Source organism: Pleurodeles waltl, chromosome 2_1 (assembly GCF_031143425.1).
Source record: "Pleurodeles waltl isolate 20211129_DDA chromosome 2_1, aPleWal1.hap1.20221129, whole genome shotgun sequence".
NCBI lineage: Eukaryota > Metazoa > Chordata > Amphibia > Caudata > Salamandridae > Pleurodeles > Pleurodeles waltl.
Window position 1 is genome coordinate 526,113,339 of NC_090438.1, and position 15,229 is coordinate 526,128,567.

The 15,229-nt window shown below is 32.5% G+C and overlaps 3 non-coding genes across 3 annotated transcripts; all 3 read right to left on the minus strand.

Moving 5' to 3' along the window:
• Positions 1-5,720: 5,720 nt before the first annotated feature.
• On the minus strand, positions 5,721-5,793 carry TRNAQ-CUG (transfer RNA glutamine (anticodon CUG)). The gene has a single exon. It is a non-coding gene; the product is annotated as a tRNA-Gln (tRNA).
• Positions 5,794-10,402: 4,609 nt separating this feature from the next.
• On the minus strand, positions 10,403-10,474 carry TRNAQ-CUG (transfer RNA glutamine (anticodon CUG)). The gene has a single exon. It is a non-coding gene; the product is annotated as a tRNA-Gln (tRNA).
• Positions 10,475-12,742: 2,268 nt separating this feature from the next.
• TRNAQ-CUG (transfer RNA glutamine (anticodon CUG)) lies at positions 12,743-12,814 on the minus strand. Its single transcript has one exon. It is a non-coding gene; the product is annotated as a tRNA-Gln (tRNA).
• Positions 12,815-15,229: the final 2,415 nt, after the last annotated feature.

Consider the following 15,229-nt stretch of genomic DNA (forward strand, 5'->3'; position numbering starts at 1 on the left):
GTGTTCAAGGTGCCTACCATTACATTATGGACGGCTTCTGTACTAGTGTGAAGTTTCCATTGTTACCGAAGATAATTCCTCAGTTTGCCGCTTATATGTTATTGCAAAAAGATACCCCATGTGGTAAGGAATATCCAACAAAGTTTAATGTTATATAACTGCTTTGGGCAACATCCTTTCCAAGCAGTTTTAAATATGCAAATGTTTACCAAAATATGAAATTAATAAAATGCTGTTCATCTTAGTTTGCGTAATATTAAAAACTACCATATTTCAAAATTGCTGCAGCAATTTGTGCTTTTTTTTTTTAGCATGAGTGGTTCTATGATGTAATGGTTAGCACTTGGGCCTTTGAATCCAGCTATCTGAGTTCAAATCGCTGTGGGGCCATTTTACAAATATATCAGGGGGTTTTTCAAACTCATTTCAGAAGGATTACTCAAGACACTACATTTTTAAATCTTCTGTTTACTGATAATGTAAATGGGGCATAATTTAATTAACAAGCCTCCATAAACCATGAGTAGAGGAATCAAAAGTGGGGTATTACTGCGATTGAAGAAATACAGTTTTGATGTTAACCTTGAAACTGAAAAAGGAAACAAACTTCACACTGATTTTCAATGGTAATTCCACAATCAAAAAATACTCTCATTTGATTAGACGTATCATAGGTATTAATCTTGTTTTCTCTTTCAAAATAATTAACATATGAAATGCACTGTAGAAGTAAAGAATATGGTCAGAAAGAAATGAGCAAAAAGTAACTATCTCATTTCCTGGACATAGAGAAGATAGAGGAAAATCTACTTGTGTTAAAATGTGGATAGACAACATCTGTTTCTGATTTTCACCTCTACAGATTCAATATTTAATCATTTGTATTTTATATTTTCATGGAGCTACAAAGAAAGATATGGCTACATAGACATCGATAGCTATATACAAGTTTATATGTATAAGTATATAAAGTGAAGATTATATTTTCTGAGACTAAAATTCTTAAAAGTCAATGGCATATTAAATTCTAAAAGGTTGGAAGGTCCCACCGAGATTTGAAATCGGATCACTGGATTCAGAGTCCAGAGTGCTGACCATTACAGCAAGGAACCCTCCATGAGTTTAGATTTTTTGCCATTGTGAAATAAATGAATGCCTCAGTGGGTAGCTGTATTGTTGCTGCAAAAACTATATCCCAATTGGATATTAATAGTAAAAAGAGTTATAATGCTATTTGTATTTTTTGAATGGCATCCTTCCATAAGTATTTTAAATATGTAAAAGATTACCATATTATGAAAGTTATAAAATGTTGTTCGTTTTTTATTGTACAACAATAAAACCTTTTACATTTACAAATTGCTGCAGCAGTATCTCTGTCTCTGGTAGAGGTGGTTCCATGGTATAATGGTTAGCTCTTTGAAATTTGAATTAAATTATCTGACTTCATCTTTAGTGGGCCGTTTTGTTGCTCATGAACTACTACTCATCTGTCAGCTTTGCTCATTGATTGCACACAGCAAATGCCAGTAGGCTGAAGTAGTCATTACATTATTGTTTTCTAAATGTCTTTCAGCTGTTTGCAAGTTGTAGAAACTCAAAATGTGCAATACATGTGACACAAAGGTCTTGTCAAAATACCTAGACATTTTTAAATCATATCCTGTTTTTCTCAAACACATTTCAGAGAGCTAATTCACAACACTACCTTTTTAACCTTCCTGTTATTGATCAGGACAAGATAGCACATTTTAAAGTAGACGCAGTCCTCAAAAGAAAACTAGAGGAATCAAAATTGCAGCATTATTGAGATACAAGATTTGTCATTCTGAACATTAGTGTTGGAATTGTGTAGTAGAAAGGTCCTCAGACAGATTTCCAAGAGTCAATCTGCAATCATAAAGTATAATCTTTTGATTAGATGTATTATAGGTAGATACTGATCTGATTTTCTTTTCACCACTATACACAACTCATGCGCACTGTATAAATCAGCTATATTGTTACAAAAACAATGAGCAAAAAACAACTATCTCAATTTCTGAATATATAGAAAAAAGAGGAAAAGATACTCATGATTCAAATGTGGATAGGCATCAACTCTTTGTTATTTTCACCTCTACTAGCTATGTTTAGTTATGATTTATATGTTTATATTTTAATATAGTCATACACACTCGCACTGCTACATATGCATAAATACTTATCTATAGGGTAATAAGTCACAGTAAGTTCTTAAATATTACATTTTTCAAACCAAAAATTCCAACAAGTAAAGGCAAACAATAATCTTACAGCTCAGGAAGGTCAAACTGAGATGTGAACAGGGATCACTGGATTAAGTGTTCAAGGTGCCTACCATTACATTATGGAAGGCTTCTGTACTAGTGTGAAGTTTCCATTGTGACCGAAGAGAATTCCTCAGTTTGCCGCTTATATGTTATTGCAAAAAGATATCCCATGTGGTAAGTAATATCCAACAAAGTTTAATGTTATATAACTGCTTTGGGCAACATCCTTTCCAAGCCGTTTTAAATATGCAAATGTTTACCAAAATATGAAAGTAATAAAATGCAGTTCATCTTAGTTTGCGTAATATTAAAAACTACCATCTTTCCAAATTGCTGCAGCAATCTGTGCTTTTTTTTTATCATGAGTGGTTCTATGATGTAATGGTTAGCACTTGCGCCTTTGAATCCAGCTATCTGAGTTCAAATCGCTGTGGGGCCATTTTACAAATGTATCAGGGGTTTTTTCAAACTCATTTCAGAAGGATTACTCAAGACACTACATTTTTTAATCTTCTGTTTACTGATAATGTAAATGGGGCATGATTTAATTAACAAGCCTCCATAAACCATGAGTAGAGGAATCAAAAGTGGGGTATTACTGTGATTGAAGAAATACAGTTTTGATGTTAACCTTGAAACTGAAAAAGGAAACAAACTTCACACTGATTTTCAATGGTAATTCCACAATCAAAAAATACTCTCATTTGATTAGACGTATCATAGGTATTAATCTTGTTTTCTCTTTCAAAATAATTAACATATGAAATGCACTGTAGAAGTTAAGAATATGGTCAGAAAGAAATGAGCAAAAAGAAACTATCTCATTTCCTGGACATGGAGAAGATAGAGGAAAATCTACTTGTGTTAAAATGTGGATAGACAACATCTGTTTCTGATTTTCACCTCTACAGATTCAATATTTAATCATTTGTATTTTATATTTTCATGGAGCTACAAAGAAAGATATGGCTACATAGACATCGATAGCTATATACAAGTTTATATGTATAAGTATATAAAGTGAAGATTATATTTTCTGAGACTAAAATTCTTAAAAGTCAATGGCATATTAAATTCTAAAAGGTTGGAAGGTCCCACCGAGATTTGAAATCGGATCACTGGATTCAGAGTCCAGAGTGCTGACCATTACAGCATGGAACCCTCCATGAGTTTAGATTTTTTGCCATTGTGAAATAAATGAATGCCTCAGTGGGTAGCTGTATTGTTGCTGCAAAAACTATATCCCAATTGGATATTAATAGTAAAAAGAGTTATAATGCTATTTGTATTTTTTGAATGGCATCCTTCCATAAGTATTTTAAATATGTAAAAGATTACCATATTATGAAAGTTATAAAATGTTGTTCGTTTTTGATTGTACAACAATAAAACCTTTTACATTTACAAATTGCTGCAGCAGTATCTCTGTCTCTGGTAGAGGTGGTTCCATGGTATAATGGTTAGCTCTTTGAAATTTGAATTAAATTATCTGACTTCATCTTTAGTGGGCCGTTTTGTTGCTCATGAACTACTACTCATCTGTCAGCTTTGCTCATTGATTGCACACAGCAAATGCCAGTAGGCTGAAGTAGTCATTACATTATTGTTTTCTAAATGTCTTTCAGCTGTTTGCAAGTTGTAGAAACTCAAAATGTGCAATACATGTGACACAAAGGTCTTGTCAAAATACCTAGACATTTTTAAATCATATCCTGTTTTTCTCAAACACATTTCAGAGAGCTAATTCACAACACTACCTTTTTAACCTTCCTGTTATTGATCAGGACAAGATAGCACATTTTAAAGTAGACGCAGTCCTCAAAACAAAACTAGAGGAATCAAAATTGCAGCATTATTGAGATACAAGATTTGTCATTCTGAACATTAGTGTTGGAATTGTGTAGTAGAAAGGTCCTCAGACAGATTTCCAAGAGTCAATCTGCAATCATAAAGTATAATCTTTTGATTAGATGTATTATAGGTAGATACTGATCTGATTTTCTTTTCACCACTATACACAACTCATGCGCACTGTATAAATCAGCTATATTGTTACAAAAACAATGAGCAAAAAACAACTATCTCAATTTCTGAATATATAGAAAAAAGAGGAAAAGATACTCATGATTCAAATGTGGATAGGCATCAACTCTTTGTTATTTTCACCTCTACTAGCTATGTTTAGTTATGATTTATATGTTTATATTTTAATATAGTCATACACACTCGCACTGCTACATATGCATAAATACTTATGTATAGGGTAATAAGTCACAGTAAGTTCTTAAATATTACATTTTTCAAACCAAAAATTCCAACAAGTAAAGGCAAACAATAATCTTACAGCTCAGGAAGGTCAAACTGAGATGTGAACAGGGATCACTGGATTAAGTGTTCAAGGTGCCTACCATTACATTATGGAAGGCTTCTGTACTAGTGTGAAGTTTCCATTGTGACCGAAGAGAATTCCTCAGTTTGCCGCTTATATGTTATTGCAAAAAGATATCCCATGTGGTAAGTAATATCCAACAAAGTTTAATGTTATATAACTGCTTTGGGCAACATCCTTTCCAAGCCGTTTTAAATATGCAAATGTTTACCAAAATATGAAAGTAATAAAATGCAGTTCATCTTAGTTTGCGTAATATTAAAAACTACCATCTTTCCAAATTGCTGCAGCAATCTGTGCTTTTTTTTTATCATGAGTGGTTCTATGATGTAATGGTTAGCACTTGCGCCTTTGAATCCAGCTATCTGAGTTCAAATCGCTGTGGGGCCATTTTACAAATGTATCAGGGGTTTTTTCAAACTCATTTCAGAAGGATTACTCAAGACACTACATTTTTTAATCTTCTGTTTACTGATAATGTAAATGGGGCATGATTTAATTAACAAGCCTCCATAAACCATGAGTAGAGGAATCAAAAGTGGGGTATTACTGTGATTGAAGAAATACAGTTTTGATGTTAACCTTGAAACTGAAAAAGGAAACAAACTTCACACTGATTTTCAATGGTAATTCCACAATAAAAAAATACTCTCATTTGATTAGACGTATCATAGGTATTAATCTTGTTTTCTCTTTCAAAATAATTAACATATGAAATGCACTGTAGAAGTTAAGAATATGGTCAGAAAGAAATGAGCAAAAAGAAACTATCTAATTTCCTGGACATGGAGAAGATAGAGGAAAATCTACTTGTGTTAAAATGTGGATAGACAACATCTGTTTCTGATTTTCACCTCTACAGATTCAATATTTAATCATTTGTATTTTATATTTTCATGGAGCTACAAAGAAAGATATGGCTACATACACATCGATAGCTATATACAAGTTTATATGTATAAGTATATAAAGTGAAGATTATATTTTCTGAGACTAAAATTCTTAAAAGTCAATGGCATATTAAATTCTAAAAGGTTGGAAGGTCCCACCGAGATTTGAACTCGGATCACTGGATTCAGAGTCCAGAGTGCTGACAATTACACCATGGAAACCTCCATGAGTTGAGATTTTTTGCCATTGTGAAAGAAGAGAATGCCTCAGTTGGTAGCTTTATTGTTGCTGCAAAAACTATATCCCAATTGGATATTAATAGTAAAAAGAGCTATAATGCTATTTGTATTTTTTGAATGGCATCCTTCCATAAGTATTTTAAATATGTAAAAGTTTACCATATTATGAAAGTTATAAAATGTTGTTCGTTTTTGATTGTACAACAATAAAACCTTTTAAATTTACAAATTGCTGCAACAGTATCTCTGTCTCTGGTAGAGGTGGTTCCATGGTATAATGGTTAGCTCTTTGAAATTTGAATTAAATTAACTGACTTCATCTTTAGTGGGCCGTTTTGTTGCTCATGAACTACTACTCATCTGTCAGCTGTGCTCATTGATTGCACACAGCAAATACCAGTAGGCTGAAATAGTCATTACATTATTGTTTTCTAAATGTCTTTCAGCTGTTTGCAAGTTGTAGAAACTCAAAATGTGCAATACATGTGACACAAAGGTCTTGTCAAAATACCTAGACATTTTTAAATCATATCCTGTTTCTCTCAAACACATTTCAGAGAGCTAATTCACAACACTACCTTTTTAACCTTCCTGTTATTGATCAGGACAAGATAGCACATTTTAAAGTAGACGCAGTCCTCAAAACAAAACTAGAGGAATCAAAATTACAGCATTATTGAGATACAAGATTTGTCATTCTGAACATTAGTGTTGGAAATGTGTAGTACAAAGGTCCTCAGACAGATTTCCAAGAGTCAATCTGCAATCATAAAGTATAATCTTTTGATTAGATGTATTATAGGTAGATACTGATCTGATTTTCTTTTCACCACTATACACAACTCATGCGCACTGTATAAATCAGCTATATTGGTACAAAAACAATGAGCAAAAAACAACTATCTCAATTTCTGAATATATAGAAAAAAGAGGAAAAGATACTCATGATTCAAATGTGGATAAACATCAACTCTTTGTTATTTTCACCTCTACTAGCTATATTTAGTTATGATTTATATGTTTATATTTTAATATAGTCATACACACTCGCACTGCTACATATGCATAAATACTTATCTATAGGGTAATAAGTCACAGTAAGTTCTTAAATATTACATTTTTCAAACCAAACATTCCAACAAGTAAAGGCAAACAATAATCTTACAGCTCAGGAAGGTCAAACTGAAATTTGAACAGGGATCACTGGATTAAGTGTTCAAGGTGCCTACCATTACATTATGGACGGCTTCTGTACTAGTGTGAAGTTTCCATTGTTACCGAAGATAATTCCTCAGTTTGCCGCTTATATGTTATTGCAAAAAGATACCCCATGTGGTAAGGAATATCCAACAAAGTTTAATGTTATATAACTGCTTTGGGCAACATCCTTTCCAAGCAGTTTTAAATATGCAAATGTTTACCAAAATATGAAATTAATAAAATGCTGTTCATCTTAGTTTGCGTAATATTAAAAACTACCATATTTCAAAATTGCTGCAGCAATTTGTGCTTTTTTTTTTTAGCATGAGTGGTTCTATGATGTAATGGTTAGCACTTGGGCCTTTGAATCCTGCTATCTGAGTTCAAATCGCTGTGGGGCCATTTTACAAATATATCAGGGGGTTTTTCAAACTCATTTCAGAAGGATTACTCAAGACACTACATTTTTAAATCTTCTGTTTACTGATAATGTAAATGGGGCATAATTTAATTAACAAGCCTCCATAAACCATGAGTAGAGGAATCAAAAGTGGGGTATTTCTGCGATTGAAGAAATACAGTTTTGATGTTAACCTTGAAACTGAAAAAGGAAACAAACTTCACACTGATTTTCAATGGTAATTCCACAATCAAAAAATACTCTCATTTGATTAGACGTATCATAGGTATTAATCTTGTTTTCTCTTTCAAAATAATTAACATATGAAATGCACTGTAGAAGTAAAGAATATGGTCAGAAAGAAATGAGCAAAAAGTAACTATCTCATTTCCTGGACATAGAGAAGATAGAGGAAAATCTACTTGTGTTAAAATGTGGATAGACAACATCTGTTTCTGATTTTCACCTCTACAGATTCAATATTTAATCATTTGTATTTTATATTTTCATGGAGCTACAAAGAAAGATATGGCTACATAGACATCGATAGCTATATACAAGTTTATATGTATAAGTATATAAAGTGAAGATTATATTTTCTGAGACTAAAATTCTTAAAAGTCAATGGCATATTAAATTCTAAAAGGTTGGAAGGTCCCACCGAGATTTGAAATCGGATCACTGGATTCAGAGTCCAGAGTGCTGACCATTACAGCATGGAACCCTCCATGAGTTTAGATTTTTTGCCATTGTGAAATAAATGAATGCCTCAGTGGGTAGCTGTATTGTTGCTGCAAAAACTATATCCCAATTGGATATTTATAGTAAAAAGAGTTATAATGCTATTTGTATTTTTTGAATGGCATCCTTCCATAAGTATTTTAAATATGTAAAAGATTACCATATTTTGAAAGTTATAAAATGTTGTTCGTTTTTGATTGTACAACAATAAAACCTTTTACATTTACAAATTGCTGCAGCAGTATCTCTGTCTCTGGTAGAGGTGGTTCCATGGTATAATGGTTAGCTCTTTGAAATTTGAATTAAATTATCTGACTTCATCTTTAGTGGGCCGTTTTGTTGCTCATGAACTACTACTCATCTGTCAGCTTTGCTCATTGATTGCACACAGCAAATGCCAGTAGGCTGAAGTAGTCATTACATTATTGTTTTCTAAATGTCTTTCAGCTGTTTGCAAGTTGTAGAAACTCAAAATGTGCAATACATGTGACACAAAGGTCTTGTCAAAATACCTAGACATTTTTAAATCATATCCTGTTTTTCTCAAACACATTTCAGAGAGCTAATTCACAACACTACCTTTTTAACCTTCCTGTTATTGATCAGGACAAGATAGCACATTTTAAAGTAGACGCAGTCCTCAAAACAAAACTAGAGGAATCAAAATTGCAGCATTATTGAGATACAAGATTTGTCATTCTGAACATTAGTGTTGGAATTGTGTAGTAGAAAGGTCCTCAGACAGATTTCCAAGAGTCAATCTGCAATCATAAAGTATAATCTTTTGATTAGATGTATTATAGGTAGATACTGATCTGATTTTCTTTTCACCACTATACACAACTCATGCGCACTGTATAAATCAGCTATATTGTTACAAAAACAATGAGCAAAAAACAACTATCTCAATTTCTGAATATATAGAAAAAAGAGGAAAAGATACTCATGATTCAAATGTGGATAGGCATCAACTCTTTGTTATTTTCACCTCTACTAGCTATGTTTAGTTATGATTTATATGTTTATATTTTAATATAGTCATACACACTCGCACTGCTACATATGCATAAATACTTATCTATAGGGTAATAAGTCACAGTAAGTTCTTAAATATTACATTTTTCAAACCAAAAATTCCAACAAGTAAAGGCAAACAATAATCTTACAGCTCAGGAAGGTCAAACTGAGATGTGAACAGGGATCACTGGATTAAGTGTTCAAGGTGCCTACCATTACATTATGGAAGGCTTCTGTACTAGTGTGAAGTTTCCATTGTGACCGAAGAGAATTCCTCAGTTTGCCGCTTATATGTTATTGCAAAAAGATATCCCATGTGGTAAGTAATATCCAACAAAGTTTAATGTTATATAACTGCTTTGGGCAACATCCTTTCCAAGCCGTTTTAAATATGCAAATGTTTACCAAAATATGAAAGTAATAAAATGCAGTTCATCTTAGTTTGCGTAATATTAAAAACTACCATCTTTCCAAATTGCTGCAGCAATCTGTGCTTTTTTTTTATCATGAGTGGTTCTATGATGTAATGGTTAGCACTTGCGCCTTTGAATCCAGCTATCTGAGTTCAAATCGCTGTGGGGCCATTTTACAAATGTATCAGGGGTTTTTTCAAACTCATTTCAGAAGGATTACTCAAGACACTACATTTTTTAATCTTCTGTTTACTGATAATGTAAATGGGGCATGATTTAATTAACAAGCCTCCATAAACCATGAGTAGAGGAATCAAAAGTGGGGTATTACTGTGATTGAAGAAATACAGTTTTGATTTTAACCTTGAAACTGAAAAAGGAAACAAACTTCACACTGATTTTCAATGGTAATTCCACAATCAAAAAATACTCTCATTTGATTAGACGTATCATAGGTATTAATCTTGTTTTCTCTTTCAAAATAATTAACATATGAAATGCACTGTAGAAGTTAAGAATATGGTCAGAAAGAAATGAGCAAAAAGAAACTATCTAATTTCCTGGACATGGAGAAGATAGAGGAAAATCTACTTGTGTTAAAATGTGGATAGACAACATCTGTTTCTGATTTTCACCTCTACAGATTCAATATTTAATCATTTTTATTTTATATTTTCATGGAGGTACAAAGAAAGATATGGCTACATACACATCAATAGCTACATACAAGTTTATATGTATAAGAATGTAAAGTGAATATTCTATTTTCTGAGACTAAAATTCTTAAAAGTCAATGGCATATTAAATTCTAAAAGGTTGGATGGTCCCACCGAGATTTGAACTCGGAACGCTAGATTCAGAGTCAAGAGTGCTGACCATTACACCATGGAACCCTACACTAGTTGTGATATTTTGCCATTGTGAAAGAAGAGAATTCCTCAGAGGGTAGCTTTATTGTTGCTGCAAAACCTATATCCCAATTGAATATTAATAGTAAAAAGAGTTGTAATGCTATTTGTATTTTTTGAATGGCATCCTTCCATAAGTATTTTAAATATGTAAAAGTTTACCATATTATGAAAGTTATAAAATGTTGTTTGTTTTTGATTGTACAACAATAAAACCTTTTAAATTTACAAATTGCTGCAGCAGTATCTCTGTCTCTGGTAGAGGTGGTTCCATGGTATAATGGTTAGCTCTTTGGAATTTGAATTCAATTATCTGACTTCATCTTTAGTGGGCCATTTTGTTGCTCACGAACTACTACTCATCTGTCAGCTTTGCTCATTGATTGCACACAGCAAATGCCAGTAGGCTGAAATAGTAATTACATTATTGTTTTCTAAATGTCTTTCAGCTGTTTGCAAGTTGTAGAAACTCAAAATGTGCAATACATGTGACACAAAGGTCTTGTCGAAATACCTAGACATTTTTAAATCACATCCTGTTTTTCTCAAACACATTTCAGAGAGCTAATTCACAACACTACCTTTTTAACCTTCCTGTTATTGATCAGGACAGGATAGCACATTTTAAGGTAGACGCAGTCATCAAAACAAAACTAGAGGAATCAAAATTGCAGCATTATTGAGATACAAGATTTGTCATTCTGAACATTAGTGTTGAAATTGTGTAGTAGAAAGGTCCTCAGACAGATTTCCAAGAGTCAATCTGCAATCATAAAGTATAATCTTTTGATTAGATGTATTATAGGAAGATACTGATCTGATTTTCTTTTCACCACTATACACAACTCTTGCGCACTGTATAAATCAGCTATATTGTTACAAAAACAATGAGCAAAAAACAACTATCTCAATTTCTGAATATATAGAAAAAAGAGGAAAAGATACTCATGATTCAAATGTGGATAGGCATCAACTCTTTGTTATTTTCACCTCTACTAGCTATGTTTAGTTATGATTTATATGTTTATATTTTGATATAGTCATACACACTCGCACTGCTACATATGCATACATACTTATGTATAGGGTAATAAGTCACAGTAAGTTCTTAAATATTACATTTTTCAAACCAAAAATTCCAACAAGTAAAGGCAAACAATAATCTTACAGCTCAGGAAGGTCAAACTGAGATGTGAACAGGGATCACTGGATTAAGTGTTCAAGGTGCCTACCATTACATTATGGAAGGCTTCTGTACTAGTGTGAAGTTTCCATTGTGACCGAAGAGAATTCCTCAGTTTGCCGCTTATATGTTATTGCAAAAAGATATCCCATGTGGTAAGTAATATCCAACAAAGTTTAATGTTATATAACTGCTTTGGGCAACATCCTTTCCAAGCAGTTTTAAATATGCAAATGTTTACCAAAATATGAAAGTAATAAAATGCAGTTCATCTTAGTTTACGTAATATTAAAAACTACCATCTTTCCAAATTGCTGCAGTAATCTGTGCTTTTTTTTTAGCATGAGTGGTTCTATGATGTAATGGTTAGCACTTGGGCCTTTGAATCCAGCTATCTGAGTTCAAATCGCTGTGGGGCCATTTTACAAATATATCAGGGTTTTTTTCAAACTCATTTCAGAAGGATTACTCAAGACACTACATTTTTAAATCTTCCGTTTACTGATAAAGTAAATGGGGCACAATTTAATTAACAAGCCTCCATAAACCATGAGTAGTGGAATCAAAAGTGGGGTATTACTGCGATTGAAGAAATACAGTTTTGCTGTTAACCTTGAAACTGAAAAAGGAAACAAACTTCACACTGATTTTCAATGGTAATTGCACAATCAAAAAATACTCTCATTTGATTAGACCTATCATAGGTATTAATCTTGTTTTCTCTTTCAAAATAATTAACATATGAAATGCACTGTAGAAGTTAAGTATATGGTCAGAAAGAAATGAGCAAAACGTAACTATCTAATTTCATGGACATAGAGAAGATAGAGGAAAATCTACTTGTGTTAAAATGTGGATAGACAACATCTGTTTCTGATTTTCACCTCTACAGATTCAATATTTAATCATTTTTATTTTATATTTTCATGGAGGTACAAAGAAAGATATGGCTACATACACATCAATAGCTACATACAAGTTTATATGTATAAGAATGTAAAGTGAATATTCTATTTTCTGAGACTAAAATTCTTAAAAGTCAATGGCATATTAAATTCTAAAAGGTTGGATGGTCCCACCGAGATTTGAACTCGGAACGCTAGATTCAGAGTCAAGAGTGCTGACCATTACACCATGGAACCCTACACTAGTTGTGATATTTTGCCATTGTGAAAGAAGAGAATTCCTCAGAGGGTAGCTTTATTGTTGCTGCAAAACCTATATCCCAATTGAATATTAATAGTAAAAAGAGTTGTAATGCTATTTGTATTTTTTGAATGGCATCCTTCCATAAGTATTTTAAATATGTAAAAGTTTACCATATTATGAAAGTTATAAAATGTTGTTTGTTTTTGATTGTACAACAATAAAACCTTTTAAATTTACAAATTGCTGCAGCAGTATCTCTGTCTCTGGTAGAGGTGGTTCCATGATATAATAGTTAGCTCTTTGGAATTTGAATTCAATTATCTGACTTCATCTTTAGTGGGCCATTTTGTTGCTCATGAACTCCTACTCATCTGTCAGCTTTGCTCATTGATTGCACACAGCAAATACCAGTAGGCTGAAATAGTCATTGCATTATTGTTTTCTAAATGTCTTTCAGCTGATTGCAAGTTGTAGAAACTCAAAATGTGCAATACATGTGACACAAAGGTCTTGTCAAAATACCTAGACATTTTTAAATCATATCCTGTTTTTCTCAAACACATTTTAGAGAGCTAATTCACAACACTACCTTTTTAACCTTCCTGTTATTGATCAGGACAAGATAGCACATTAAAAGTAGATGCAGTCCTCAAAACAAAACTAGAGGAATCAAAAGTGCAGTATTATTGAGATACAAGATTTGTCATTCTGAACATTAGTGTTGAAATTGTGTAGTAAAAAGGTCCTCTGACAGATTTCCAATATTCAATCTGCTATCATAACGTATAATCTTTTGATTAGATGTATTATAGGTAGACACTGATCTGATTTTCTTTTTCACCACTATACACAACTCATGCACACTGTATAAATCAGCAATATTGTTACAAAAACAATGAGCAAAAAACAACAAACTCAATTTCTGAATATATAGAAAAAAGAGGAAAAGATACTCATGATTCAAATGTGGATAGGCATCAACTCTTTGTCATTTTCACCTCTCCTAGCTATGTTTACTTATGATTTATATGTTTATATTTTAATATAGTCATACACACTCGCACTGCTACATAAGCATAAATACTTATGTATAGGTTAATAAGTCACAGTAAGTTCTTAAATATTACATTTTTTAAACTAAAAATTCCAACAAGTAAAGGCAAACAATAATCTTACAACTCAGGAAGGTCAAACTGAGATTTGAACAGGGATCACTGGATTAAGTGTTCAAGGTGCCTACCATTACATTATGGAAGGCTTCTGTACTAGTGTGAAGTTTCCATTGTGACCGAAGAGAATTCCTCAGTTTGCCGCTTATATGTTATTGTAAAAAGATATCCCATGTGGTAAGTAATATCCAACAAAGTTTAATATTAGGTAACTGCTTTGGGCAACATCCTTTCCAAGCAGTTTTTTAAATATGCAAATGTTTACCAAAATATGAAAGTAATAAAATGCAGTTCATCTTAGTTTGCGTAATATTAAAAACTACTATATTTCAAAATTGCTGCAGCAATCTGTGCTTTTTTTTTTAGAATGAGTGGTTCTATGATGTAATGGTTAGCACTTGGTCCTTTGAGTCCAGCTATATGAGTTCAAATTGCTGTGGGGCTATTTTACAAATATATCAGGGTTTTTTTCAAACTCATTTCAGGAGGATTACTCAAAACACTACATTTTTAAATCTTTTGTTTACTGATAAAGTAAATGGGGCACAATTTAATTAACAAGCCTTCCATAAACCATGAGTAGAGGAATCAAAAGTGGGGTATTACTGTGATTGAAGAAATACAGTTTTGATGTTAACCTTGAAACTGAAAAAGGAAACAAACTTCACACTGATTTTCAATGGTAATTCCAAAATAAAAAAATACTCTCATTTGATTAGACGTATCATAGGTATTAATCTTGTTTTCTCTTTAAAAATAATTAGCATATGAAATGCACTGTAGAAGTAAAGAATATGGTAAGAAAGAAATGAGCAAAATGTAACTATCTAATTTCCTGGACATAGAGAAGATAGAGGAAAATCTACTTGTGTTAAAATGTGGATAGACAACATCTGTTTCTGATTTTCACATCTACAGATTCAATATTTAATCATTTGTATTTTATATTTTCATGGAGCTACAAAGAAAGATGTGGCTACATACACATCGATAGCTACATACAGGTTTATATGTATAAGTATGTAAAGTGAATATTATATTTTCTGAGACCAAAATTCTTAAAAGTCAATGGCATATTATATTCCAAAAGGTTGGAAGGTCCCACCGAGATTTGAACTTGGATAGCTGGATGCAGAGTCCAGAGTGCTTACCATTACACCCGGGAACCCTATCTTAGTTGAGATTTTTTGCCATTGTGAAAGAAGAGAATGCCTCAGTGGGTAGCGTTATTGTTGCTGC